General features: G+C 40.7%; 1 long non-coding RNA gene and 1 pseudogene across 2 annotated transcripts in view; both read right to left on the minus strand.

Annotated features, from left to right (window-relative positions):
- Nucleotides 1-2,473: 2,473 nt before the first annotated feature.
- LOC143688430 (serine/threonine-protein kinase 40 pseudogene) lies at nucleotides 2,474-3,879 on the minus strand (annotated as a pseudogene).
- Nucleotides 3,880-4,224: 345 nt separating this feature from the next.
- LOC143688438 (uncharacterized) overlaps nucleotides 4,225-18,431 on the minus strand; it is a 33,047-nt gene continuing 18,840 nt past the window's right edge. Inside the window, exons 3-5 of one of the 2 annotated variants that reach the window (XR_013178003.1) lie at nucleotides 10,617-10,702; nucleotides 8,424-8,563; nucleotides 4,225-4,907 (exon numbers count right to left, since the gene is read on the minus strand). This is a non-coding gene — a long non-coding RNA (uncharacterized LOC143688438). Of the gene's footprint in view, nucleotides 4,908-6,561; nucleotides 8,564-10,616; nucleotides 10,703-18,431 lie in introns of those variants that run through there. The other variant, XR_013178002.1, reaches the window with a different exon arrangement.

Here is an 18,431-nt window from a genome sequence, read left to right on the forward strand (position 1 = left end):
TCTGTTTTTCCTAGCCTGTATATAAGCCTTGGGAAGGGAGGTCCTGTTACTTCAGGCAATGATAGAATGGTTTGCAAATAGTGGAGCCAGAAAGTACCTCTTGATTGACTAGTTCCCTAGGTTAATCAGCAAGACAATTGTAATTTGGGATGTACAACACTCTTCAGCATATTGAAAATATGAATTTGGTAAATATCACTAACCCCTGAGAACCAATTTAAATTGTTAGCATAAATATAATCATATAGAACTATAATATTCTTCTTTAGGAGACTTTTATTTAGGCTAACTCTTTCTCATGAGTGCTTTTATGGGTTCTTTGGAAATACTTTCTATCTCTAGGAAACTCTGACCTATAGTTCTTTTGATGCATTGGTCATAGCTTACTCCTTACACAACACCTACGAACTCTTTGACTTCTTTAGCTTTTCCATGCTGAGACTTTGCCTTCTTGAGAATTCCTACTGAAAATAACTTAAGGTGACCTCACACTGCCTTATTTATTTATTTATTTATTTTTGCAGGGGCAGGCACTGGGAATCGAACCCAGTTCTCCAGCATGGCAGGTGAGAACTCTGCCTGCTGAGCCACCATGGCCCGTCCTCCCTTATTTTTATATGGATTCTTCAACCAGTCCACAGAAGACTCTTACATATCCCATATCCACTGAAAAATCCTAGAAGTGCAGGCTGGTCCAGAAGTAGTTACATTTCCTTTAGTTACATTCCTTTCAACTTCCAACAGCATACAACTTGGTTCTCACAGTACAGATGTATCAAGCAAGAAGAGTGAGACACTTTCTCCTGTACACCAGCCTACAAAATATGAAAGAAAACTGAAAGGAACACATATCAATACCCCTTAAGGGGCTTCCTTCAGCTCCTCTTTCTCCTGGGGCTTGGATTGAGATGGAACCATCAGCACACTTCAAAAAATCATTTCTATTGTGTGCAACATTCCTAACTCTTTTCTGCACCCTTATTGGATAAGGATATGAGTGCTCTATGCACATTCTTGTCATCTCCATGGACATTTCTCCAAGAGGAAAATTTACTTTTGTAACTGATTTCTATTTCCCTTAGGGTCCCAATCAAAATTAACATTTTAATTTTCTGCTACATTACTCAAATCTGTATTGAATTTTAGTTATTGATAAAATTAATTTCATGAAAATATGCTATGAAAAAAATCCTTGCATTTTACCAAATCTCTCTCAAACTGAGATTTTTTACCCATAGCTTTTGTGGATATCATGTAACTTTTTTACTAGTAGCAGGATTATTTTAGTCCAGGTCTGTGTTAGTTACGGTTCTCTAGAGAAACAGAATCAACAGGGAACACTCACAAATATAAAATTTATAAAAGTGCTTCATGTAACCACAGGGATGCAGAGTCCAAAATCTGCAGGGCAGGCTGTGAGGCCGATGATTCCGATGGAGGGTCTGGATGAACTCCACAGGAGAGGCTCACCAGCAGAAGCAGGAAGAGAGCCTGTCTCTTCTGAATCCTCCTTAAAAGGCTTCCAGTGATTAGAGTGAGCATCACTCATTGTAGAAGACACTTCCCTTGGCTGATTACAAATGGAATCAGTTGTGGATGCAGCTGATGTGATCATGATTTAATTCTATGACATGTCTTCATTGCAACAGACAGGCCAGCACTTGCCCAACCAGACAAACAGGTACCACCACCTGTCAAGTTGACACATGAACCTGACCATGACAAGGTCCTCCAGGAAACAAGATGCAATTAAACATGCCAGGATTCTATTAGGTGTAATGCCTATGAAAGAAAATATAGATGGAGCCAACCATAAGACACAACTGTTAAATCGGATTCTAAGTGAAAGACAGAAGGAAAGAGGGTTAGCTAGAAATATCCCAAAGTACCTTGTACACTAAGTAGTTTTCAGCAAAGACATCAGGGAGCCCCTGTGTCTCTCAGGAGTGAATTGCTTTAGCTATAGCCTTTCTCTGTGGTTGGCTGGGAACAGACCAAGGGAAGCATGGTCACAGCACAAATGCAAGCATGGAGCTTGGTCAGTTATGCTCCTGATCATTGGAGTTCTGTGGGGTTGCCACAAAAATGTCTGAATTTTCTTAAATAGCTAGCATGAGGTAGGTAGTCACTTACTATGTGGTTCTTAAGTGGGTGAATAAACAAATGTTTGCATTGTATTTTGAAACCTTTTTTTTTTTTTAGATTAAAACATGATTAAAAGCAGATTAGTTATCTAGGCTTCTCAGATTAAAAAAACCAAACAATCAGGCAATCATTCCGAAAGGTAGCCATGTGGTACCTCTGCTGACCCTGTGTGTGACCTGGGCTGTCCCCGTCCCTGTCCCCATGCCTGCGTGGGGGAGAGCTCAGCACTATGGGGCCTGGCCCCAAGGACCCCCACAGCCAGGCCTCTGGCTGGGGGCCGGGAGGAGGCAGCGGACGGTGCAGGTGCCTTGGTGGAGGCGGCTCTGTCCTATTTCTGCAGGTAGCGCTGGGCCAGGATGGCGGCATCGAAGGGTTCATGGGCTGCACGTCGTGGCCCAGCTGTCACACGGGGGGCACGCTGCCAAACTGCCGCTTGGGCACCCAGCTCCGGGCCTCGTGTATGGAGCTCTTCTCCTCAGCCAGCAGCAGCTGCTGCTGCACGTAGTTCTCAAACTCGTACTGGGAGCACTCCTCCATCACCTTCGCCTCCTGGGAGCTGTCCGCATTGCTCATTTGGTCATCGATGTCAGGAACCACTCGCAAAGGCCCGCTCAGAGATGCAGGGACTGCCAAGATGCGATGATGGCACCGAGCGCCTCTAGGACGTCGGCAGCAGCGAGGCGCTGCTGGGGGTCTAGAACCAACCGTTTCCGGATGAGACACACGGTGTTTTCAGAAACCCGCCGGTCCTCGGGGATGGTGTACTCGGCGGCCTTGATCTTGCGGAAGAGCTCCTGCGGGTCTGTCGTAGAAGGGGACCTGGCCGTGCAGCACGGTGAAGAGCAGCACGCCCAGGGCCCACATGTCGCTCGGCTTGCCCGGGTACAGCCGGCCGCTCAGCACGTCGGGACTGTGTAGGCAGGGCTGCCCCTCTGGTCCTTCAGCAGGTCCCCCTCGCTCACAAGGCGCTTCCCAAGGCAGAAGTTGGTGATGGCTATCTGGTGCATCCTCTTATTGAGCACCATGTTTCCAAGTTTCAGGTCCCTGTGCACAATGTTTTTCTGATGCAGGGCTTCCACCACCCGCACCACGTCATAGAAGATGATCACCGTCTCCCGCTCGCTCAGCCGCTTCTCCTTGATGACGTAGTGCTGCCGGTTGATCAGGTCCGCAGTCTTGTCGCTGAAGTCATGTGCACAGAGGCAGTCGAGGACGAGGCAGATGCGCTTCTTCATTTTCTTAACCATTTGGCCGGATTCCGTATCCTCAACAATTTCACAGGTGCGGTCCTGGAAGAGCCCGTGGTGGTGCACCGCGCCATCCTGCGTGTGGAGGAGGGAGAGCAGGGAGTACTCGGTGTGTAACAGCATCTTGCCTTGCCTTTCTTCCTGGCTTTCTATTCCTTGGTCCCCCCTTTCCTCGAGGGTAAGGATCTTCAGCTGGTAGAAGTCATCCGTGCCGTCTTTCCTTGCCAGACACTGCACAATGCTTGGCACTGGCGAGTTGCCCAAACGGGGACCAAGGACAAATGGTCCTGCTCTCTTGGCATTATTTCCGGAAATTCCACTTCCCAGAGCTTTCGCCTTGGCCGACGTTTCTCCAGCTCCTCCGTGTGATGCTCTCCGCTTCATTCTCAGCTCTTCCCGCGGTGCTCAGCGCTGCTCGCCCATAGTCCGTAGCCCGGAGCCGGGGCTGCTCGGCTCTCGGTCCCGGGGGGCCAGGGCCGGGCTGGGGGCGTGGGTGCCGCTTACCGCCACCTCCCAGCGCAGCCACCCGAGCAGCCGCCGCCCCCGCCTCCCTCCATGGCTGCGGCGCCGCCACCTGACCTGAAACCTTCTTTTGATCAAGAAAGGAGAAATGGTAAGGTACCAGAGGTAAATGAAATTTGTACATTAAAGTATTATACTCTGGGAAGAGGAAAACAGGCTTGAATGCAAAAAAGCTGGAAGGGTAAAATAAAACTTTAATTTCCTTTCTTTTTTTTTTTTTTTTTGCATGGCAGGCACCAGAAATCGAACCTGGGTCTCTGGCATGGCAGGCAGGAAGTCTGCCTGCTGAGCCACGATGGCCCACCCAAACCTTTAAATTTTTAATTGTAGATAATATCAGTTATTATTCAAGTGTTAGAATTTCCCTCTTTTGTTTGAAGAAAGTGTTGAGGTTCATCTTTGTCCTAAGTAATGTGTCTGTCAAATTACTTAATTTCTCTAAACCTCAGCATGTTCACCTATAAAATAATACCATAATAGCTGCTTTACCATGGTATTCTCATTATGCACAGATTTAATTTAAAAATCAATAAATAAAAGAAGTAAAATTATCTGTATCATGCAAAACACCACATCAGTAAAAGTTATAGTTATCACAATCTGCATGTCAAACTAAAACATGAATAGTTATATAATCACTTAAGTAATAGAAAAATCACTAAAATTGTGTCCTTTACATGTAAGAATTCATCTCCTAATTATTACCACCCCCTGAAAACTGCTGTAAAAAAGTACCAAAAACTGAATGCACTAAAACAACAGAAATTTATTGTCTCACAGTTCTGGAATGTAGGAGTGGAAAATCAAGGTCTCAGGGCTGGGCAGGGGGAATATGACCATCTGAAGCCCATATGGCAGAATCCTTCCTTGCTTCTTCAAGCTTCTGGTGCTTGCAGGAAATCTCTGCTCTTTCCTGTCTGGTTGATGTATCCCTGCAATCTCGCCTCCTCCATCTTCAGTACCTGTGTGTGCCTGAGTCCAAAGTCCATCTTCCTATAAGGACACCAGTCCTATGGGATTCAGGATCATCCTAATCCATTTTAGCCTCATCTTAACTCATCACATCTTCAAAAACCCAATTTCCAAGTACACTCACTCTCATGAGACCAAGTGTTAGAACTTGAAACTTGAATATGCTTTTTGATGAGACATGATTCAATCTATAAATACCCCCTAAACATACTTTCTTCTTGGAAAAGTACTTTTCCCTATTATAGGCCCATATTTGAGAGGTTAATGGGATGTAGGATTAATAATGGTGAATCTTGGTCTTTGACACAGCATGACCCATGTGCAAACTATGGAAGGTTTTAGAAATACAGACTCTCAGACCCTACCTCAAACATGCCTCAGAGTCTGCATTTTTAAGAAGCTCCCCAGGTGATTCCTCTATGCACTGTACATAACACCTCAATCATATTAAAAGCTAACTTTTTAGCTCAAATGCCTGAGGGAGAAACATATTCACTGAGATTATCCAACAACTCCCATCAATTTCCTTTTTTGTTTTCTTTTTACCATAACATTATAAAGCACTTGCCCTCTTTTCCCACTACAGGTTTTAACACAATTTCTCACCTGTAGTGAAAGTTATCTTTCAAGAGAAGTTATCTCCTTATGTAATTTGATAGGAAGAATTATGTCTTTAATTTCTAAAGGCTATCACCATTTTATTACCTTGTGGTGAGAGATCCTGAGAAAACTGCCAGGGTGGGGGTTCTCCCTTTTCCAAAGGAAGAAATTTACAAGTGCAAGCTACTTTTTGGTCTCCTCTGGTCTAGGCTACCCCTTCACACATACCACTCCCTGCAGTGAGTTCCCACTGATATATAGTTTTCAGTACTTCCTCAGAAACTACCTAATCACCATTGACATGGTCTGTGATGATATATCTGATTCCTTAAAGCTGGCATCCATGACAACTCCCAGCACTGACCCATAATGCCCTAATATCTAATTCTGCAAAATCTTGATCACCCAAATTGTGACTGGTGATATCACACTGATTCAGATGAGGTTCCCAAGTTACATGTATTCTGCAGATCAGACAGGTAATTATCATGCAGCTTAAAACTTTTTTTTCCTCCTACTGAAGAATCACAAGTTGCAGAGCAGCACTGGGAGAGACCATTGCTCTGCATAATCAAAGCCTGTCTGTCAGACTTCTGATCTTAATTGTTGCCTTTTTGTAAGTTCGCTCATATTCACAGTTTATTGATTTGTAGGATTTTCTGTTCTTTGAACACTCACTGGTTGGATTATAACAAACAAGATGACAAAAACAATAAAATATGGGGAACATATTTCAGCAACTAAAAGGCAAGTTTAAATTGTCTTTCCCTTTGAAGATGTCTATAGTTGATGCTATCTAATCATTATTTTTCATTTTTTTCTAGAAATCCGCTGGACTCGGGATTTCATTTATGAGTGGTTTCAGTACTCACTTTTTTTGTAACAAAATGTTAATTATGATATTTATTAAAACATAATTTCACAAGATAATTATCTAGTTGTGAATGCATAATAGCTAAATATGCAATTATTGGCTTGAGCACAAAGTTGCATTGAGAAATTATTATTCTTTCTTTGTGTCCTTTTCTTGCATGGGTAAGCATGAAAGATGACAAACGAGACTTTCAGCATCACTGATGAAAATTCAATGTTTAGAGAACACTTTGAAGTTTTTCTGGTACTAAGGGTGGTTACTAATCAAAAGAATTGGATTTTAAAGATATGATTTCAAAAGTTGTCCCTTTTGACTTTGTTTTTATGTTTTCTTATTGTAGTGAGATATGTCTACTCTACTTTGGAAAAGTTAAATGCTTGATAAATAAATATGTGTAAAGATGAAGGAGAAGGGAGACAAAATCAGTTCATTCTAGGGGCAAGAAGCACACACGCATTCCACAGAGAAGCTAATATTTACAAACCGGGTGTGCTTTAAATACCATCCCATGCAAGAAACATAAATAAGTCCATAAATAGATTTCTAATTTAGTAAATTCAGAGGCATATGTCAGGAATTATATTTAGTTGCAGTGAAAGTTCAGTCAACAAAAGAATCTATGACTGAACAGTGGACAGCTCTAGACCTTAAAAATAAGGAAACAGGGAGTGCAAGTATTGTTCAGTGGTAGAATTCTCACCTGCAATGCAGGAAACCTGTGTTCAATTCTCTGTCCATGCACTTCCCAAGGATATGAACAAACAAGCAAAACAAGTAAACAAAAACAAACAAAAATGTCAACAAACTGTGCTGCAATAATGCGATACTCACATGGAAAAATAATGAAATGTGACACCACCATACAGCATACAAATAAAAAGGGAAAATGAACAAACAAACAAAATAAACCTTAACCCATAAAACAAATTCAGAAGTCAGGACACACAGTAAATTTAATTGATGAATGCCTTCCACCCTAATGTTTTGAGTCTTCCAGATTACTATGTCCTAGTTATCCACCTATTTCCAAAGCCTACATAAAAGGAAAATTTTTTCTCCATGAATCATGATACCTTTTCTTTCCTTTCCAGAAAGAAGGAATGAATTTGTTTTAAACAAGGTTCCATATAGCCTTACAAGTTCTACCTTAGAATTATAAAATACTCCCCAGTATAGCTTCACATATAAAGGTGCTTAGACAAACTCCAGGCAATCTTCCACTTAGAAGAGAGATTGGATTCTAAGCATCTGTTACTAAATTGGTTGTTTGGGAGGAAAAACCTAGAAATAACATATATGATAGTTAAGCTCCCAAAATAGCCTACAAATATCCATTTCCTTCTGGATTCTGGGGAAAATGGGGCTTTATATTACATGATAGAAAGGAAAAGTGCCTCTCCACCATTTTCTGGTTCAGTTTCCTTTAGAATTCTTTGACATCACTTTACACCTTTTCTGATAATCCCCACCCTTGAAATGCAGAAACTATATATTGCTTCAGTCAGCATAAAAGGTCTTCCTGTGGGACAGAGCAGTTTAGACTCCATCCATAAAAAATAACCGTGCCTCAAAACAACACTCAACCTTCTCCAAGTCATACCTTCTGCTCCTACAGTGCAACTGGTTTTACCAAGTGCAGGAGGCAAGGCAGTCATGGGGTGAGGGAGGGAGTGCTGCTGTGAGAAAACCACCACTGAACTGAACTCCACTGTTTACCAGCTTTGCAACCTTAAACTCAGTGCTTATCTTTTCTGAGCAATGGTTCCTTCCCTTTTGATACTTTGCAGAGTTGTGGTGACGGTTCAGGGGAGCTTAGCCAACTCCTCCCTTCACCCTAAAACTAATTCAGTAAAGGTGTATGTGATGTACGGTCATTTATAAACAATGGAAGAAAACAGCATTTTTAAGGTTAATGCTTAATTAACTAATAATATGGAGGACAATAGCTAACATTTTTTGAAGACTTCTCACAGGCCAGGCACCATGGCTTATATGGATTTCTGTTGGGGTAACAATATGAAATGCAAACAAAACAGTATCAGACAGTGTGTGGAAGGTTATACCTGAGACCCGACTTCTCCCGTCCTCACCACATCCCATGGTTTCCGGAAGATGACCACAGAGTGAATCTTTTTCTTATCCTTTACTTTGTATTTCTCAAATGAAAGGTTTTTGTAGTAGGAGTCACAACAGCAGCAGTTGACTTTCACAATAGGGTAGGAATAGGGAAAAAGAAAATACCATTTGTAAATACCGCATTTTTATATGACAAATGGTTTCTAATTTGTAAAAGATATTTAAGTGAAAGAGCTATTCAATATCTACATCTACTGGAGAAAAAAACCCTTCTTTGAATAGCATATCCATTGCAAATTTGACCTCGTTTACATAAAACCCTGCTATCCGGCTTTGGTTTTGTTCCTGAAGGGACATGCCATGACAAACTAGGGCCCATCCTTTCCCCTGTTTCATGAAAGGTGAAATTATTCTTCTATCCCTTCTGTACCCTGCTTTTCTCCTTTTCACCAAATCTAAGTCCCCGAGGGACTAGCAGGAACTCTGATTTTCAGTGAAAAGTTTGAGGCTCTAGCAGACGGCAGATCGTGTGTGTCCCTTTCCTGGGCTCCACGAGGCAGCCAGAGGGCAGACTCCATCTCTGTGTCCTCTGAGATGTACCAGGAGAAACCTGGCCAGATTCAAATGCCTTCCATTCATAGTTTAATCCATTCATTTAATACATAAATACTGACTCCCTCTTACAGGCCAGAAATAGATAAATTCCCTTCTCCAACAGAGCTAAGAATTTAGTTGGAGAGATAACTATTAATCCAATAATGACACAAACAGAGTTTAGGTTTCAAACACGGGAAGTGTTTACAGGAGATGGATGAGGTGCTGAGGAAGGGGTGTTTGACCTGGTCTGGGAGTGAGGGAGTCATGGGGGGTTTATCTGTGAAGAATAGAAAAGACTGAATTAGGGAAAGAGGGGAGAGAAGCATATTTTAGGCAAAGGTGCTATTGTTCAGAAAGGTTCTGTGAAGGGGGGGAGAGCATGTCAATTCCATGTGTCCTGGGGCAGGGCATTGTGACTGGAGGTCAGCAGTGAGGGAGACTACTATGCAGGATGAAGCTGAAATGATCCTCTAGGCCATGCTAGTGATTTCAGAATCTGTCCTATTAGCAAATACCTCTCGTCAAAGTTTCTAAGGAGAGAGTTAACTGATTGATACCCAGGAAAGTTTAGATTGGTGAGAAGGTCAGAAAGGATGTTCCTGGGCCAGTTAGCAGGTTACCAGAGTAGGTTAGGTGACAAATGACATGTATTCATGTGGCAGTCATGTAAAGGGAGAGGAGTGAGCACATTCAAGGTATTTTTAGCAGGTAAGATAAATATTACTTGATGTTGGGATGAAAATGGGGGTGCGGAGGAGAAAAGAGATTTTTAGCCTGTGCCCCTATTTACTTACAGAGGGAAATAAGAGGAGGACCCGGTTTTGGGGAAAAGAACAAGAATTCAGTTTTAGACAATTGCCTTTAAATTTTCCCAAAGGAGATGTCAAATAGGCAGGTGACATCTGTTCATCTAATATATTTCTGAAGAGAGAGATGAGTTTGTGAAAATTCTAGGACTCATACAGACCTGAGTAATCTCTGGCTTATCTCAAGAATGTCCTCAAGAAATACTTAAAAAACATACAAAAACAATTCATTCACTGAAGTTCTATTTCACAGAACTATGTACTAGATGATATTAGAATACATTTTCCCTACTTTAAAGACTCATTCAACAAATATTTGTTGAGTGCATACTATGTGCAAAGCATTGATGTAAGCACTAAGTGAACAAAAGGGATGAGATACTTGTCCTCACAGAGCTTACATTCTAATAGAGACAGATAATAAATGAACATATAAAAATGTAATCACAGGTGATGATAAATACTGATGAAGTGTCTATCATTCAATATCTAAAACAGTAAGCCAGATTTATTGTTTGCGTAAACAAGGGAGAACTGTGCTTATAAGACAAAATTTAAAAACAAAGAAGAGAGCTTATCTTTTATAGAGTTTTAGAAATTATGGATATTAGAAGCTATTCTAGTTTGCTAGCTTCCAAAATGCAACACCAGAAATGGAATGAATTTTACAAAGGGGAATTTAAAAAGTTGCTAGTTTACAGTTCTAAGGCTGAGAAAATATCCCAATTAAAGCAAGTTTATAGAAATATCCAATCACAGGCATCCAGGGAAAGATACCTTGGTTCAAGAAGACTGATGACGTTCAGGGTTTCTCTCTCAAGTGAGAAGGCACATGGCGAACACAGTCAGGGTTCCTCTCTCATCTGGAAAGGCACATGGTGAAAAGGGGGTCATCTGCTAGCTTCTCTCCTGGCTTTATGTTTCATGAAGCTCCCCAAGAGGCATTTTCCTTCTTCACCTCCAAAAGTTGCTGGCTGGTGTACTCTGCTTCTCGTGGCTATGTCATTTCCTGCTCTCTCTGAATTTCCTCCATTCTCCAAAATGTTTCCTCTTTTGTAGGACCCCAGTAAACTAATCAAGACCCACCCAAATGGGCAGAGACATGTCTCCACCTAATCCAGTTTAACAACCACTCTTGATTGAGTCACATCTCCAGGGAGATGATCTAATTACAGATTCAGGCATACAGTACTGAATAGGGATTAGAAGAAATGGTTGTATTTATAAAATGGGATTAGGATTAAAACATGGCTTTTCTAGGGTACATACATCCTTTCAAACTAGCACAGAAGCTGACGTGTTGACTTTACATGCCATGGAAATATGTTTACCAGAATAAGACTGTTGCTGAGTGGCTGACTCTCAGAAGTGGGATGGAGTGAATGCCACTGATGGGCATTCTTTAGAAGTCTGTGTACTGTTAGGAAACCATCACTGAATTATTAAATAGGTTTAGCACTGTTTGTGATTGTTACTCATTGCTATGGTGAACAAAGATCATCATCTCTTTCCTACAAGGGAGGAAAATTTATATTCTCAATACTATGAAGAAAAGTAATTCAGGATAAAGAAATAGAGAGAAATTGGAGTTACTGTCACATTTGAGCAGAGATTTCAAAATAAGGAAGCAAGTCAAAGTATCTTTACTGAGAGTTCCAGGAAGATGGAAAAACAAGTGCAAAGGCTCTGAGTAAAGAGTAGACTGGTGGCTGAGAGTTCAAATAGAGTTGAGAGGCTACTCTGGAGGTCACTCTTATGCATGCTTCAGTTAGATGTTGCTACCTATCATAACTTCACAAATCCCAACCAAAACCATTCCTGCCAAACTAAAAGAACACCTAGGGCATTACATAAAATTCTACAAAAGTTCCATGCACTGGTGTAACTTTACAGAAACCTACAAACTCCAGATGGATCCCTGGACCAGATAAGTCCTGAAATTCGGAGGGGCCAGCATTTCCAGAACATCCACTAGTTCGTTCCCCCATCCAATATTATTGACAGCCCTTCCAACATGAAAAAGGTAGAATGACCATAGCCCAAATACCCCTAGAGATCAAAGGTGATGGTGGAGTTATACAGAAAAGGTCGGATTTGACATATGAGTATGAGTGCTGAATCATTTTACAGATATTTCTTTTAGTTTCCAGTACCTTAGAGCAGCAAAAAAAAAACCCTAAAATTGTGGAATTTTAACCCATACCAAACTCTGAAATCTGCTGTACAACTCATTGTTGTGATGTACTTTGAAATGTATTGCTTCTATGTACATGTTATTTAAAGAGAAGGAGGATTATAATAGAGAAGATAGGGCTTAACAAATAAACATGACTGCTGAGTCATTATATGTTTGCCTGCTGGTCTCCAGTGTCTTGGAGCAGCTAGAAGAAAGAATGAAAAATCATGGAACTGTAACCCATACCAAATGTTAAAATCAGTTCTATAACTACTTGTTAAAATGTACTTGGAAATACACTGCTTTTTTGTATATAGGTTATATTTCACAATAGAAAAGAACATATATAGCAGGCTGGGCAGATGTGGGGCCAAAAAATTGAACAGGAAATAAACTTTCAGGACTTCACAATTTCCTCTTATCCTTGCGTTTACTGTTCTATGTCATAGTCTCTCTAATGTTAATTAGAGAGGAGAAAGAAGTTATTGTTTATGAGATTTTGACACTCACAAATTCAGCAATAAACATAACATTTTGTAATTTTGTTTTTTAACATCTCATATTTGTTTTGAAATATGTGATTATCTTAGAAGGAAAAGATTTTGAATAAAAATTATCTAAATGCAAATGGGGCTGTGTCTGTTTCTTACACTATGACATTTTTGCTGTAAGAAGTCAGCTGGCTTACAGTGATGCAAAGTGCACAGATATTAAAGACTTACTGGTTCAACAATTCCACCACCTATCACATGAATAACAGATTAATAACCATTTAAAAAATTATACCGCTTGATTTACCATGTTGACCCTTCGAGTTTATTTGTGTTTCTTTTTTATTATTAATTTAAAAAATCAACTAACACAACATTTAGAAATCATTCCATTCTACATATACAATCAGTAATTCTTAATATCATCACATAGATGCATATTCATCATTTCTTAGTACATTTGCATCGATTTAGAAATAGAAATAGAAAGACAACAGAAAAAGAAATAAAATGATAATAGAGAGAAAAAAATTAAAAAAAGAAAAAAAGAAGAAGAAAAAAAAACCTATACCTCAGATGCAGCTTCATTCAGTGTTTTAACCTAATTACATTACAATTAGGTAGTATTGTGCTGTCCATTTCTGAGTTTTTGTATCCAGTCCTGTTGCACAGTCTGTATCCCTTCAGCTCCAATTACCCATTATCTTACCCTATTTCTATCTCCTGATGGTCTCTCTTACCAATGACATATTCCAAGTTTATTCTCTAATGTCGGTTCACATCAGTGGGACCATACAGTATTTGTCCTTTAGTTTTTGGCTAGTCTCACTCAGTATAATGTTCTCTAGGCCCATCCATGTTATTACATGCTTCATAAGTTTATCCTGTCTTAAAGCTGCATAATATTCCATCGTATGTATATACCACAGTTTGTTTAGCCACTCGTCTGTTGATGGACATTTTTGGCTGTTTCCATCTCTTTGCAATTGTAAACAATGCTGCTATAAACATTGGTGTGCAAATGTCCGTTTGTGTCTTTGCCCTTAAGTCCTCTGAGTAGATACCTAGCAATGGTATTGCTGGGTCGTATGGCAATTCTATATGCAGCTTTTTGAGGAACCGCCAAACTGCCTTCCACAGTGGTTGCACCATTTGACATTCCCACCAACAGTGGATAAGTGTGCCTCTTTCTCCACATCCTCTCCAGCACTTGTCATTTTCTGTTTTGTTGATAATGGCCATTCTGGTGGGTGTGAGATGATATCTCATTGTGGTTTTGATTTGCATTTCTCTAATGGCCAGGGACATTGAGCATCTCTTCATGTGTCTTTTGGCCATTTGTATTTCCTCTTCTGAGAGGTGTCTGTTCAAGTCTTTTTCCCATTTTGTAATTGGATTGGCTGTCTTTTTGTTGTTGAGTTGAACAATCTCTTTATAAATTCTGGATACTAGAACTTTATCTGATATGTCGTTTCCAAATATTGTCTCCCATTGTGTAGGCTGTCTTTCTAATTTCTTGATGAAGTTCTTTGATGCACAAAAGTGTTTAATTTTGAGGAGCTCCCATTTCTTTCTTTCTTCAGTGCTCTTGCTTTAGGTTTAAGGTCCATAAAACTGCCTCCAATTGTAAGATTCATAAGATATCTCCCTACATTTTCCTCTAACTGTTTTATGGTCTTAGACCTAATGTTTAGATCTTCAATCCATTTTGAGTTAACTTTTGTATAGGGTGTGAGATACGGGTCCTCTTTCATTCTTTTGTACATGGATAGCCAGTTCTCTAGGTACCATTTATTGAAGAGACTGTTCTGTCCCAGGTGAGTTGGCTTGACTGCCTTATCAAAGATCAAATGTCCATAGATGAGAGGGTCTATATCTGAGCACTCTATTCGATTCCATTGGTCGATATATCATCTTTATGCTAGTACCGTGCTCTTTTGACCACTGTGGCTTCATAATATCCCTTAAAGTCAGGCAGCGTGAGACCTCCAGCTTCGTTTTTTTTCCTCAAGATACTTTTAGCGATTCGGGGCACCCTACCCTTTCAGATAAATTTGCTTATTGGTTTTTCTATTTCTGAAAAATAAGTTGTTGGGATTTTGATTGGTATTGTGTTGAATCTGTAAATCAATTTAGGTAGAATTGACATATTAACTATATTTAATCTTCCAATCCATGAACACGGTATGCCCTTCCATCTATTTAGGTCTTCTGTGATTTCTTTTAACAGTTTTTTGTAGTTTTCTTTGTATAGGTCTTTTCTCTCTTTAGTTAAATTTATTCCTAAGTATTTTATTCTTTTAGTTGCAATTGTAAATGGAATCCGTTTCTTGATTTCCCCCTCTGCTTGTTCATTGCTAGTGTATAGAAATGCTACAGATTTTTGAATGTTGATCTTGTAACCTGCTACTTTGCTGTACTCATTTATAAGCTCTAGTAGTTTTGCTGTGGATTTTTCAGGGTTTTCGACGTATAGTATCATATCATCTGCAAACAGTGATAGTTTTACTTCTTCCTTTCCAATTTTGATGCCTTGTATTTCTTTTTCTTGTCTAATTTCTCTGGCTAGAACCTCCAACACAATGTTGAATAACAGTGGTGATAATGGACATCCTTGTCTTGTTCCTGATCTTAGGGGGAAAGTTTTCAATTTTTCCCCATTGAGGATGATATTAGCTGTGGGTTTTTCATATATTCCCTCTATCATTTTAAGGAGGTTCCCTTGTATTCCTATCCTTTGAAGTGTTTTCAACAGGAAAGGATGTTGAATCTTGTCAAATGCCTTCTCTTCATCAATTGAGATGATCATGTGATTTTTCTGCTCTGACTTGTTGATATGGTGTATTACATTAATTGATTTTCTTATGTTGAACCATCCTTGCATACCTGGGATGAATCCTACTTGGTCATGATGTATAATTCTTTTAATGTGTTGCTGGATTCGATTTGCTAGAATTTTGTTGAGGATTTTTGCATCTATATTCATTAGAGAGATTGGTCTGTAGTTTTCTTTTTTTGTAATATCTTTGCCTGGTTTTGGTATGAGAGTGATGTTGGCTTCATAGAATGAATTAGGTAGCTTTCCCTACACTTCAATTTTTTTGAAGAGTTTGAGCAGGGTTGGTACTAATTCTTTCTGAAATGTTTGATAGAATTCACATGTGAAGCCATCTGGTCCTGGACTTTTCTTTTTGGGAAGCTTTTGAATGACTGATTCAATTTCTTCATTGTGATTGGTTTGTTGAGGTCATCTATTTCTTCTTGAGTCAAAGTTGGTTGTTCATACCTTTCTAGGAACTTGTCCATTTCATCTACATTGTTGTATTTATTAGCATAGAGTTGTTCATAGTATCCTGTTATTACCTCCTTTATTTCTGTGAGGTCAGTGGTTATGTCTCCTCTTCTATTTCTGATCCTATTTATTTGCATCCTCTCTCTTCTTCTTTTTGTCAATTTTGCTAAGGGCCCATCAATCTTGTTGATTTTCTCATAGAACCAACTTCTGGTCTTATTGATTTTCTCTATTGTTTTCATGTTCTCAATTTCATTTATTTCTGCTCTAATCTTTGTTATTTCTTTCCTTTTGCTTGCTTTGGGGTTAGTTTGCTGTTCTTTCTCCAGTTCTTCCAAGTGGACAGTTAATTGCCGAATTTTTGCCCTTTCTTCTTTTTTGATATAGGCATTTAGGGCAATAAATTTCCCTCTTAGCACTGCCTTTGCTGCGTCCCATAGGTTTTGATATGTTGTGTTTTCATTTTCATTTGCCTCGAGATATTTACTAATTTCTCTTGTCATTTCTTCCTTGACCCACTGGTTGTTTAAGAGTGTGTTGTTGAGCCTCCACGTATTTGTGAATTTTCTGGCACTCTGCCTATTGTTGATTTCCACTTCATTCCTTTATGATCTGAGAAAGTGTTGTGTATGATTTCAATCTTTTTAAATTTGTTGAGACTTGCTTTGCGACACAGAATATGGTCTACCTTTGAGAATGATCCATGAGCACTTGAGAAAAAGGTGTATCCTGCTGTTGTGGGGTGTAATGTCCTATAAATGTCTGTTAAGTCTAGCTCATTTATTGTAAAATTCAAATTCTCTGTTTCTTTATTGATCCTCTGTCTAGATGTTCTGTCCATTGATGAGAGTGGGGAATTGAAGTCTCCAACTATTATGGTAGATGTGTCTATTTCCCTTTTCAGTATTCGTAGTGTATTCCTCACGTATTTTGGGGAATTCTGATTCGGTGTGTAAATATTTATGATTGTTATGTTTTCTTGTTTAATTGTTCCTTTTATTAGTAGATAGTATCCTTCTTTGTCTCTTTTAACTGTTTTAAGTCCACTGAAATGACTGGAGTCATGTCGCCACCTAATCTAGCAAAGCAAAAACGCTGGATTAAATCACAGCTGCAGGGAGAGGATCTGACTCCGGTCTGAAACATACAGTATAGGATGGGGATTATTCTGCCTTTTGGAAATGGGATTGAAATTAGAACACAGCTTGTCTAGGGAACATGCGTCCCTTCAAATCAGCACATTTCACCGTTTGGACCCTAAAAAGGACCTGTTTCTCCCCTGTGCAAAACACATTCATTCCAGAACAGTCTCAGGGAACCTCAGAGCACTTCACTAACAACAGACATGACATACAAAGTGAGAAATGAACAAAGTCCTTCCTAAGTTCGTTATGGCACGGTCTCTGAACGGCAAAATTACCCTCTGCCTTGAGATCACTAAGAACCCAAGACAAGTCATTTGCTGCCAACAGACGAAGGAGGAACAGTCCTGGGATACACGTATGCTGTCCGATAGGGTGGAGGGAACACAGGGGACACAGGACCCAAGCAGACTGGAAAATCTGCAGGACAAAGTCCATCCGAATGTTCCAGTCTGAAAGTCACTGGTCCTCGGGGCTCCTGAAAGCAGCAGGCCCACCTGGAACAAAGGCCTCTGCAGAGGTCTGCCTCTTGACAAAGGGAACCTTCTGGGACACTGGGGAGAACACCTTTTTCTTGGCACCACCCTCTCCCAGCACAGGGGCGGCACCCAGGCTCTGTGCCATCTCTGCGGCACATGCTCACCCCACCATGTGGTGGCAGCCAGGCTCTCCCCAAACCCCAGGGAATGTGCTCCCCTCTCTGCAAGGCCTGGAGGCGGAACGACGCTTCCATTGCCACCAGGAGGAAGGCCCACCCTCGGCCTTTGGGGCAAACTCACTCCTTCTCCACGGGCTTGGGTGGGTCCGCTCTCCTGGCCTGAGGCTTCTTGACTTCAGAACTCAGCCTCCAAGCTTTTGCCTCTCAAGTCAGTTTTCTTCCATGCTGTCCCTTCTCTGAACCCCACGGTCCACACTGGCAGTGGCTCTCTTTCTACCGGTCCCACAGCCCTCTCGTTGGCTTTCAAGGCAGTAGCCTTGGATCATGCCCATCACACAGATGGCGTTTCCACAAACCCTCCCTGGAAAACTCCAGGTCCGATCCTGGCTTTCTCGGAAAACACTGACTGCTTCCGTCCTCACAGGGTGCACTATTCTCTGGTGTCTCCCTTCCGGGAAGCCCATACTTTCCCAGAACATCAACTTCTGGTTTCTTGCTACCCAAGAATTCAGGCCTCAGCTTATCTCTCCCCAGTCACATCTGACGATAATGCCAGGAGAAACCAGGCTGCACCTTCAACATTTCATGGGGAGATCTCTCATGTGAAATATCCAAGTTCATGGCATTTGAAGTCTACCTTCCAGACAAAGCCACTCGTCCATTCCGCCCGACTAAATGCGGTAGGGAAACAAGGATCGCCTTTCTTCGAGTTTGCAATTGCACATGCCTCTTTTCTGTCTACGGCCTCATCAGAGGTATCTTCAGAGGCCACATTTCTACCAACAATTTCTTCAAAGCAATCGAGGCCTCCTCTGTCAAGGTTCTCACAATTA

This window comes from Tamandua tetradactyla, chromosome 1 (genome assembly GCF_023851605.1).
Source record: "Tamandua tetradactyla isolate mTamTet1 chromosome 1, mTamTet1.pri, whole genome shotgun sequence".
Classification (NCBI taxonomy): domain Eukaryota; kingdom Metazoa; phylum Chordata; class Mammalia; order Pilosa; family Myrmecophagidae; genus Tamandua; species Tamandua tetradactyla.